Source organism: Marmota marmota, unplaced genomic scaffold (assembly GCF_001458135.2).
Source record: "Marmota marmota marmota unplaced genomic scaffold, marMar, whole genome shotgun sequence".
In the NCBI taxonomy this organism is placed as follows: domain Eukaryota; kingdom Metazoa; phylum Chordata; class Mammalia; order Rodentia; family Sciuridae; genus Marmota; species Marmota marmota.
Genome location: NW_025999941.1, coordinates 3,354,947 through 3,365,357, shown reverse-complemented (window position 1 = coordinate 3,365,357; position 10,411 = coordinate 3,354,947). Strand labels below are relative to the sequence as shown.

The 10,411-nt window shown below is 36.8% G+C and overlaps 1 long non-coding RNA gene across 1 annotated transcript; it reads left to right on the top strand.

The window, feature by feature from the left end:
• The first annotated feature begins 4,397 nt into the window (after positions 1 to 4,397).
• Positions 4,398 to 8,740, top strand: LOC125616243. The gene is made up of 3 exons (XR_007346849.1): positions 4,398 to 4,525; positions 6,795 to 6,805; positions 8,726 to 8,740. It is a non-coding gene; the product is annotated as an uncharacterized LOC125616243 (long non-coding RNA).
• Positions 8,741 to 10,411: the final 1,671 nt, after the last annotated feature.

The window sequence follows — 10,411 nt, the reverse complement described above, 5'->3', positions numbered from 1 at the left end:
GACAGTAAGTCACTTTAAACAAAATAGTGAAGAGGAGCTATCCAATTGGTGCCTGACCTCACGGACACAAAAAAATCTCCTTAGAGCTGAGTCTGAGTCTGCTCAGTTGTGCTCCTAGAGCCTGCAGCTGCCATCTTGGGTGTTGCTGGGTGGGATTGCTAGCATAGCATCTCCTTGCCACAACCCCCCTACTCTCCACCTAGCAATGCTTTGGGGAAGATGCATACATTCAGTCACACTTTCTTTTGGAAGGGATATTCAATGACATGTAGCTCAGACATTTTATGCCTAGTTCTGAGCAGCATTGGAATTAAGTGGAGGCAGTGCAGGCCCCATGAAGGAGAAGAATGAGAGCTGAGTGTGTGGTTCTCCAGACTCCACTCCCATATTTGAAGGCAGCTCCTCCAATTGTTAGCTAACATTTATTTCGTAAATGTTGCTTATCTTTGTGAAATCCCACCCCTGGTCCCACCCCTCATTTCACCAGAGATGGGAAGTGATTTACCCAAGTTCAGGACCAATGTGGCAAGATTCAGGTGGTTCAGAAGATGGGAACTATTTTACCTAATTGAGAGAGAAATAACAAAAGTAGAACAAAATTTGGTGACTGGAGAATTAATGGGTCCGTTACTAGCAGAAAAGCCACAACTTTTTTTCTTATTGGATTCATCTGCCATCTCTTTTGCTTTGCTGTTTCTTTTCCATAAAATGCAGCTTTTCTGCCAGGAATCTTGGTTAGGCCACCTATCCAAAACATAAACTTCCTGTCCTGATAACAGACTTCTTCAGTATCCAGTAGCATTGTGGACAACAAAACCATTTCCCATCACTCAGACTTTTTTTTTTTTTTTTTTTTTATCAGAAGAGCTCATTTTGGCACCAGAAAACAAATTCTGGCCTTGACAATATGTTGGCTGTGATTCCAGATCCCATGATGCTGATCCCAGAACCATAAGCCATCCAGGGTTCAAAGACTGCTGGACAAAGAATGGAAGTTCACATCCTGAGCTTCCAGGCCTGTGCCCATGGGATAGGGGGATCTATATCATTCTGAGCTACCTACATCTCTTCCTGTAGGGCCCAGATCTCTGGTGTGTCCATAGGATGCTTCTGATTTCATTTTGCGTAAACCTCTTCCCTCCGTTGTCTGGTTTCCTTTATTCTTTCAGGGACAGCAGCTGCTGCCAGCCAGCCTATAGCACCATTCAGAGATGCCCCAGAGAACAGCTGGAACTCTCCCAAGGGCTGATTTTTACACCACCGAGTTTGGTCCCACGTATTTCCTACTTCATGGAAAATACGTAAAATATATTAGGGAATTATCACTTAGAGCTGGAAGTCCCCAAATTGACCAGATATTGTTGTGAGAATTGCTTGTACTATTTGCTTTCAGTCTATTAAATCAATTTGTGGGGGTGAGTATTTTCCGTATTAATGTATCATGTTTTTCTGAATCTCAAATTGAGGTCACAGATTAGATTCACTCCCTGAAAAATGCAGCTTTCCTGTGTAGGAAGAGGATACATTCTTGCTCCTCTTTAGATTCTAAATTCTTTTCCTACACCTAAGCCTCCTCCTCACTCTTTCACCTTCCCATCGTTGAAAGCAAAGAGATCCGAAGCTAGAGGTTTAAATAAAGGTGCTATGCCTTTAAAACCAGCAACAGCAAATGGGCTTTAATAACCCAACAGGATCTTGGTCCATCATAACATTTAATCTGCATTATATCTCACTTCCTAATCGCTACTTCCATTCCAATTGTGCGCAGAGAGGGTGGGCGAGTGGGGCATTTCAGATAAGTGCCAGTAAAACAAGTTTGCCTTACAGCTGGTGAGCCCCAAACACACGTTCCCAGTGCCTTATGGCTGTATGCAATCCGATGATCCCATAAACTAAAAATAATCACCCCTAATACTAATACCTCTTCCCCTTCATTGTGGCTGGTCGCTATGGTGCTGCATTCGACTGTGAAGAATTCACCGCCATTATTACCCTCAGTGTCTCTCTCTCTGAAATGTGATCTAATTGCAGAATCCACACCTGTTCCACAGTTCAATAGAATTCAGCTTTGATGGAGGCAGACTTTCAAATCACACACACACACACACACACATACACACACGCAGGCACACTTGTGCACACACACATAGACAATTACCCAGGAGTTCAGTTGGGGCCAAAAATAAATAAATTAATAAAGAGGGTGAGTTTATCAGAAAATAATATTATGGAGAGGAGGAGGGGGGGAAAAAGGCTGTGTTTTGTGGTCACTGGAAGATTGCTGATGGGTGCATAAATAAGGCATGCTGGAACATCTGTTCTTTGTTGTGCATTCAGCTTTTTAATGTGTTCAAAGAGCAGCTCTGACGCATCGCTGACTACCACTCCCCATCCGAGCAACATTTTACCAGAAAATAATAAACCTTCCTGGTGGGGTGCAGGGAGCCAAGGCATTCGGGCAATGCCATTAATTTGGAAATATCTCTTTTTCTGGGATTTTAAAATCTCTCTCTCTCTCTCTTTGAACATTGCACAAATTTGGGACCCAGCCTAGCATCCCTATCAGACTAAACATTAAATCAGTCTGAATATCTATTCAACCTTTTTTTTTTTAAAGTCAGCAAAGGAAGGGGTGGCTGTCAAGTCAAAGTTTATACACATTTCCCCCTGTCTGCTCTTAATTCTATTAATGTTAGCTCCAATCTATTGGGATTATTTTTAACATGTTCCAGTATTTATTTGTACTGATAAAATTCAGAGGCAGCTGAGGCCCCTGACAGTTGAACAATATTGGCTGGTTATTTTGATACAGTGTGGTAGGCAGCAAAAGATTAAAAAACGGAGCATCCTAAACTGAGGAAAACCAGCTTGAATTCTAAAATAAAATTTTAGCAGCATGGATTTCTCTTGCCATAGGCTATGAGGCTACTATGAATTTCAGATGCATTTCCTGAGCTGTCAATGAGGTGGAAAGATGAGATTGGCATTACGAAGATTTGTTGCGGCTCCATTCAGTGTAATTGCAATTGAAGGTATAGAGACATTAAACCACCGCCCAAGAAGAGCTGTTTATGTGCATACTGTATAGAAATGGCTCGCCAGACAACCGTAGGACCAGGATGGGAATTTCTTTATGTCACTTTATTTGGCTTTTACATCTTCCCCCTTTTTTTAGGTCACAGCTCAAAAGCACTGCAATACCAATTAGCTGCTGGAGGTTGCCTCCCTGATGAGCTTGACTGTCCTGTGAAAAGGAGATAGGATCTTCCGGTTATAGGGCTAAGGGCTGTCATGCAAATTCTCTCCAACATTCTCTCTATAATCTTGGTGTCTAGACGCTGGTCTTCATGTTCTTGTCTCAGCCAGCCCTTTTCCAAGGGTAGTTAACCATTTGATCTATGTCGTAGGAGGTAGGTCACTAGCAGGCTCTGGATTTGCAAAGCACTGTGGATAGTGGGTCATTCAGAGCTTGAGCCTGTGATACCAGAACAGAGACATTGTAGTTGAGCAAGTGACTTTTCCCCCCCAAATCATCATTTTTTGGCTTTCTATGTTCTTCTTTTGGGATAGTTGGGTGATTACAGTATTCAATATCAAGATAACATAAGCTAAAGATATTGATTTTGTCATAGGCTGAACCTAATGATGCTGTATTTGAAGGTATCTTTCTGCTTAAGAAACCCACAGAAGGACAAGTTTCCAAATGGCCAACTCAAATGGCTACTTCCAAGGTAGCACTTTACACTGAAGCTTCAATACTATCCACCTGGAAGTGGATGATGATTTATAAACAGCCAAAAAAATTTAAGAAAATTTGATTATCTTAAAATTGGAAGGTGCACTTTGTGATATGTGGTTAGGATATATTATATACAAACTTACTGCAAATTACAATTATTCACTTATCTTCACCACAACAACACTTGAAAACTTATCCTATTTATCAAACAATTCCTTTTTAAAATTTTAATTTGTTATATATGACAGCATTATAATTCATATTACACATATAGAGCACAATTTTTCATATCTCTGCTTATACACAAAGTAGAGTCACAATCATTCATGTCTTCATACATGTACTTAGGGTAATGATGTCCATCTCATTCCATTATTTTTTCTACCCCTGTGCCCCCTCCATTCCCCCCATCTAATCCTTCCATGCCTCCCCCACCCCCATTATGAATCAGCATCCTTAAATCAGAGAAAACATTCGGCATTTGGTTTTTGGGGATTGGCTAACTTCACTTAGCATTATATTCTCCAACTCCATTCATTTACCTGCAAATGACATGATTTTATTCTATTTTAATGCTGAATAATATTCCATTGTATATGTGTGTGTGTATACACACACATATATAGTATAGAAATGTATGATATATCATACATATATATATCACATTTTCTTTATCCATTCATCTGCTGAAGGGCATCTAGGTTGGTCCCACAGTTTAGCTATTGTGAATTGGGCTGCTATACATATTGATGTAGCCATGTCCCCGTAGTATGCTGTTTGTAAGTCGTTTCAGTATGGAGAATCCTTGGAAAACTGGGAATGGAACCACCATTTGACCCAGCTATCCCACTCCTTGGTCTATACCCAAAGGACTTAAAAACAATTCCTTTTTTTAAACAACAACTTTTTAAACTTTCAAGTCCCCAAGGTAAATATGTTATGAGGAATGATTTTTTTCACATTATTATTTCAGATAAAGCCATCCTCATTAATTTAATCATCACAACACCGACTAGTCAAAGAACATAATATAGAATGAACTCGAATTTCATGCCATGTTTGGATTAACCCTTTAATTTTACTTCAAGTATATAAGATGATTAAAAAAGAGGCAGACATAGCACTTTCTATGATGTGTTCCAAAGTTCACCTTTCCCTTTCCCCCTGGGGGATTGGTTAAGGCTTTAAAGAAAAAAGCTTCAAGACCAGGATGTATGATTTGACATTGAATGTGTACGTGGTAGTCAACTACCTGACTCTTAACCACTTTCCATAAAAGGCCCTGCCGTATCTCCATACATAAAAGAATGAGACTAGACCCTTGTCTCTCACCCTGCACAAAAATCAACTCAAAATGAATCAAAGACCTAGGAATCAGATGATAAACCATGCAACTCCTAGAAGAAAACATAGGGTCAACCCTTCGGTATACAGGCATAGGCAATGACTTTTTCAATGAGATGGCACCCCCCCACCAAAAAAAATGGCCCCGCCATAGCAGAGGCTATCAAACAGTAGAGGCTTCCCTCAGGTACTGAAGGAGTATTGCTTGGTATTCAGGTGCAATCCACTGATAGCTTTCAGTGTGTGGGCCTCTCTGCAAATTGCCCTAAGTTAAAAAGAACCACCTGGACAGGTATTGCTATATTCCTGGTGGCAGCCTTTTATCCCATGGTTGATCCAGATGAAGCTGTCAAATTCTAGCCTCTTCACTCCACTGCAGACAAGTTGGAGGGGCCTTCCCAATTCCAGAGCCAGTCATGGCATTGGCTGAGAACTTCACTGAGACCACTGTGCCCAGTTTGTTTCCTTTCCTTCCCTTCCACAATGTGCTGATCTCAGGGTCACTCCTTGGCCAACTTCTGGCATACTACTCTGTTTCAGAATCCCTTTCTTTGGACACTTTTAGATGCAATACTTTTAACTCTTTTTCCAGTGACCACCAGTTATCACCTTTGATGAGTACAATAAACCTTCATTACCTTACATTTTTTTGTGCAAATTATTTATTTATTATCATGTTGTTCCTTATATGAATTTGTTTTCATTGTTTGATTGATGGATTTTTCAACCTATGAAATTATTCCAGTGTCTTGGGTTGGAATAAAATCCATTAGAATTTTCTTCATTAAAATTGATAAAAGTAGGGCTGCTGGGTGGCTCAGTGGCAGAGCACTTGCTGCATATGATAGACGATTTAAACTAATGTGACTTAAACATTAAGGAAAAAGCATTCTCTCAACTGGTAAAAGTCCAGAGGTAGGAAGGTTCTAGAGCTTGATAATTTAATCATTCAGTAACATCATCCAGGACCTAACTTCCTCTGTCTTTCTGTTCTTTCATCTTCACTGTAAAAGCTACACTTGACTTGAGGTCACAGCGCGTGTGTTACCACAATATGCAACAGCACCGAAAGTCTGGCATAGGGGAAGGAGACTTGGTACTTCCTTGGGTCCATCTTTAAAAGCAAGAAAATCTTTGCCTGCTCCCTTGGTGGACTTCACTCATGGGACTCTGACAAGAATTTCAATAGTTCATTCTTGAAACAAGAACTGGCAACATGCATAAAATTACCATGATTGGCTTATATCAGTTTTTACTTGTTTAGTCTGGGGGGACCCAACCCTCCTGAAGCAAAGGTTGTCCAATACCTGAACAGAAGTGGGATTCTCTTAGTGAGGACAAAGTGGACAATGGCTGTAGTGTATGTGACAATGATGTTGGAGAAGTGTATAGACTTTTCTTGCCGGAGATTCATACCCCTCTTCTTGACTAATAGTAACTGACCTGTGGCTTAAATCTAAGAACCATTATTCAGCACACCTTTAGGAGTAAAAGTACTTCACAAATTCTTTATAAATCATTATTTTGAAATATGCTTTGTGTGTGTGTGTGTGTGTGTGTGTGTTGTACGCATAGTGTAAATATGCAGATGTAGAAATGAATATACAACCATGGACCAAAACCAAGATATATATATTAAAGTGTGGATACCCACATTCCACAGATACCCACATTCCACACAAGCGTCCATTCAGTTGCTTTCTTTTTATAGTGTTTTTAGTTGTAGATGGACACAATACCTTTGCTTTATTTATTTATTTTTATGTGGTACTGAGGATCGAACCCAGTGCCTCACATGTGCTAGGCAAGTGCTCTACCACTGAGCTAAAACCCCAGTACTCCCTGCCCCCAAGAGATATATTGATGACATTTTCAGGATTCATACTAGTCTGGTTTAAAAAATGGAAATTTGAGTTAGACTTCATTTTTAGGAGTCATAGATTTTTTTTTAATCTTATCGGGTAAAAAGAAATCATTTCTTTATTAAATCCAATCAAATCACTTTCAATGTGCCAGCATCATTTATATGAAGGCTTAAATGTTTTTTAATGTATTGTTTTTTAATCTATTTTCCCCCCAGTAAGTTCATAAGTATTCCAGGAAATTAAAATCAGCTATAATTCAGTTTTCCAGGGATGATCCCTGTCTATGCACATCAGATACTTTTCCTAACAAAATATTTTCACAGAGTGTATATACCCAGTGGTTTATGGCTCCTGAAGTGCTACAGGGTATCAAGATGGTATGTATCATTCTACTATATTTGAAAACATAACATTATAGCATGATTAGTTTCCTAAGTACGTAAATGAAGTTCTGCAATATCATTTAAGATGGTTATATAGTATTCTACTATGTGGAAGTAAAAATCAAGTAATCCATCTACTATTAACATTCATATTTTTAAAAGGATTTATTTTTAATCATTTTAAAATAGGACTATATCGGGCTAAACATGATCTAAACTCAGAGTTTAGATCATTTCTTAAGATAAATTCCTTGACAAGGAATTGCTAACTTGTAGGACATATACATTTGAAGGAAATTTTATTCAAATTTCATGTGATAAAATTTTTCTAAAAATTTTATATCTGCTCCCACACCATCTTCTGCACCAGGGAAATATTGTTTTTAAATTTTTCTTGGAGAAATGTCCATTTGAGTATTTTGCCCATTTTCAAATTTTTGTTGTTGAGATTTAGAAATTCTTTATATATTCTTGATATTAATCCCATTTCAGATACATGATTTGCAAATATTTTCTTCCATTCTGTGTGTTGCCATTTTATTCTGATAGTGTCTTCCAAAAATTTTAGATTATGGGCTGGGATTGTGGCTCAGTGGTAGAGCACTTGCCTAGCATGTGTGAGGCACTGGGTTCGATCCTTAGTACCACATAAAAATAGATAAAATAAAGGTATTGTGTCCATCTACAAGTAAAAAATATATTTGAAAAAAAATTAAAATTTTTATCAATTTTTTAAAAATTGTTTTTGCCTTTGGTATTACATCTAAGAAGTCATTGTAAATTATGATATCATAAAGCCTTTGCCATATATTTTCTTCCAATAGTTTTATAGGTTTAGGTCTAATATTAAGGTCATATACCCATTTTGAGTTAATTTTCATAAATAGTATTAGGTAAAGTTACATCTTTGTTTTAATATAAATAACCAGATGTCTGAGCACCATTTGTTGGAAATACCGTGTTTTTTGTATTGAATGATTTTGGCATCCTTGTTGAAATTTTTTTTTTTACCACATATGGGAGTGTTTATCCTTGGACTCTCTGGTTCCATCTATGTGTCTGTCTGTCTTATGCCACTACCACATTGTCTTAATTACTATAGCTTTTTTTTTTTTACTAAGATTTGAAATTTTAAAAAATGTGAATCCTCCTTAGTTCTTCTTTTTCAGGATTGTTTGGGCTATTCTGGATCCCATGAGATTTCATATGAATTCTAGGATGGACTTTTATTTCTGCAAAAAAAAAAATTTTGTTATTTTGATAGGAATTACATTAAATCTGTAGATTGCTTTGGGTGGTAGTCACATCTTAACCAAATTAAGTCTTTCAATCCATGAACATGGGATGTTTCCATTTATTTGTGTCTTCAAAATTTTTTCAGCAATGATTTTTAGATTTCATTGTACAAGTCTTTCATCTTTCAGTTCATTTCTAAGTATTTTATTCTTTCTGATGATATTAAAAATAGAATTGTTTTCTTAATTTTATTTTTAATTGTTTGTTATTGTATAGAAATGCAAATGATTTTTGCATGTTGACTTGTAATTTGCTACATTGCTAAATTCATTTATTAGTTCTAACAGGGGTTTTAGTGGAATTTTTAGGGTTTTCTATACATAAGATCATATCATCTATAAACAGAGATGATTTTACTTTTTTCTTTCTAATTTGAATGACTTTTCTTTCCTGCTTCTGGCTAGGATTTCCAGTACTATGTCGAATATAATTTGTGAAAACAAACATATTTGCCTTCTTCCTGATCTTAGAGGAAATACCTCTCAATCTTCTACCATTGAATTTGATATTCACCGTAGATTTTTCATATATGGCTTCTTATTATTTTAGTTAGTTTTTTTTATTCCATTTTATTGATTTTTTTTATTATGAAAGGGTGCTAAATTTGGTCAAATGCTTTTTATGCATCAATAAAGATGATCATGTAAATCCTCCCTTCATTTTGTTAATGTGGCATACTACATTAATTAATCTAAATATCTGAAACCATTCCTTGTGTTCCAGGAATAAACTCCACTTGGTCATGTGGTATCATCCTTTCAATATGCTGCTGAACTCAGTTTGCTCATATTTCATTGAGAATTTGTGCATCAGTGTTCATAAAGGATGTTGGTTAATAGTTTTTCTTTTTTTGTACTATCTTTCATCTTGGCATTAATAATTCTGGCCTTATAGAACAAGTTAAAAAGTGTTCCCTCCCCTTCAATATTTTGGGAAAGCTTGAGAAGGTATTAGTTCTTTTTAAAAAGTTTGACAGAATTCTTTAGTGAAGACATCAGGTACAGGATTTTTCTTTTGAGATGTTAAAATTACAGATTCAATATCCTTAATAAGGATTTATTCAGATTTTTATTTGTTCATGGTTTAGTATTGGTAAGTTTGTTGTCTCTAGGAATTTTTACATTTTGTCTAGGTTATCCAAATTGTTGGCACACAATTGTTTATAGTATTTTTTTTTTGTAATTCTTTTTATTCCTGTAGAATTGGCATCACTGTATGCAGCATCATTTCTGATTTTGGGGGGAAGGTACCCAAGTTTGAACTCAGGTACATTTGACCACTGAGCCACATCATCCTCAGCCCATTTTGTATTTTATTTAGAGACAGGGTCTCTCTGAGTTGCTTAGCACCTCACTTTTGCTGAGGCTGGCTTTGACTCACAATCCTCCTGCCTCAGCCTCCCAAGAAATAATTAAGTCTTCTAGAGAGAAGACTTCTTATTTTCTTAGTCCACCTAACTAAAGTTTTATCAATTTTGTTGATCTTTCCAAAGAACCAACTTTGGTTTTTATTATTTTCTCTTCTCTATTTTATTTATCTTGGCTCCAATCACTATTATTTCTTTTCTTCTGATAGCTTTGGGTTTAGTTTGCTCTGCTTTTTCTAGCTTTTTAAGTAATAAAGTTATGTTGTTGATAGGAGTTTTGGATTTTTTTTTCCAATGAAAATACGTATGGCTATACATTTCCCCCTTAACTCTGCCTTCACTGTATCCCATAAATTTTGGTATGTTATATCTTCATTTCCCTTCATCTTAAAGTAGTCTCTAATTTTCCTTGTTATTT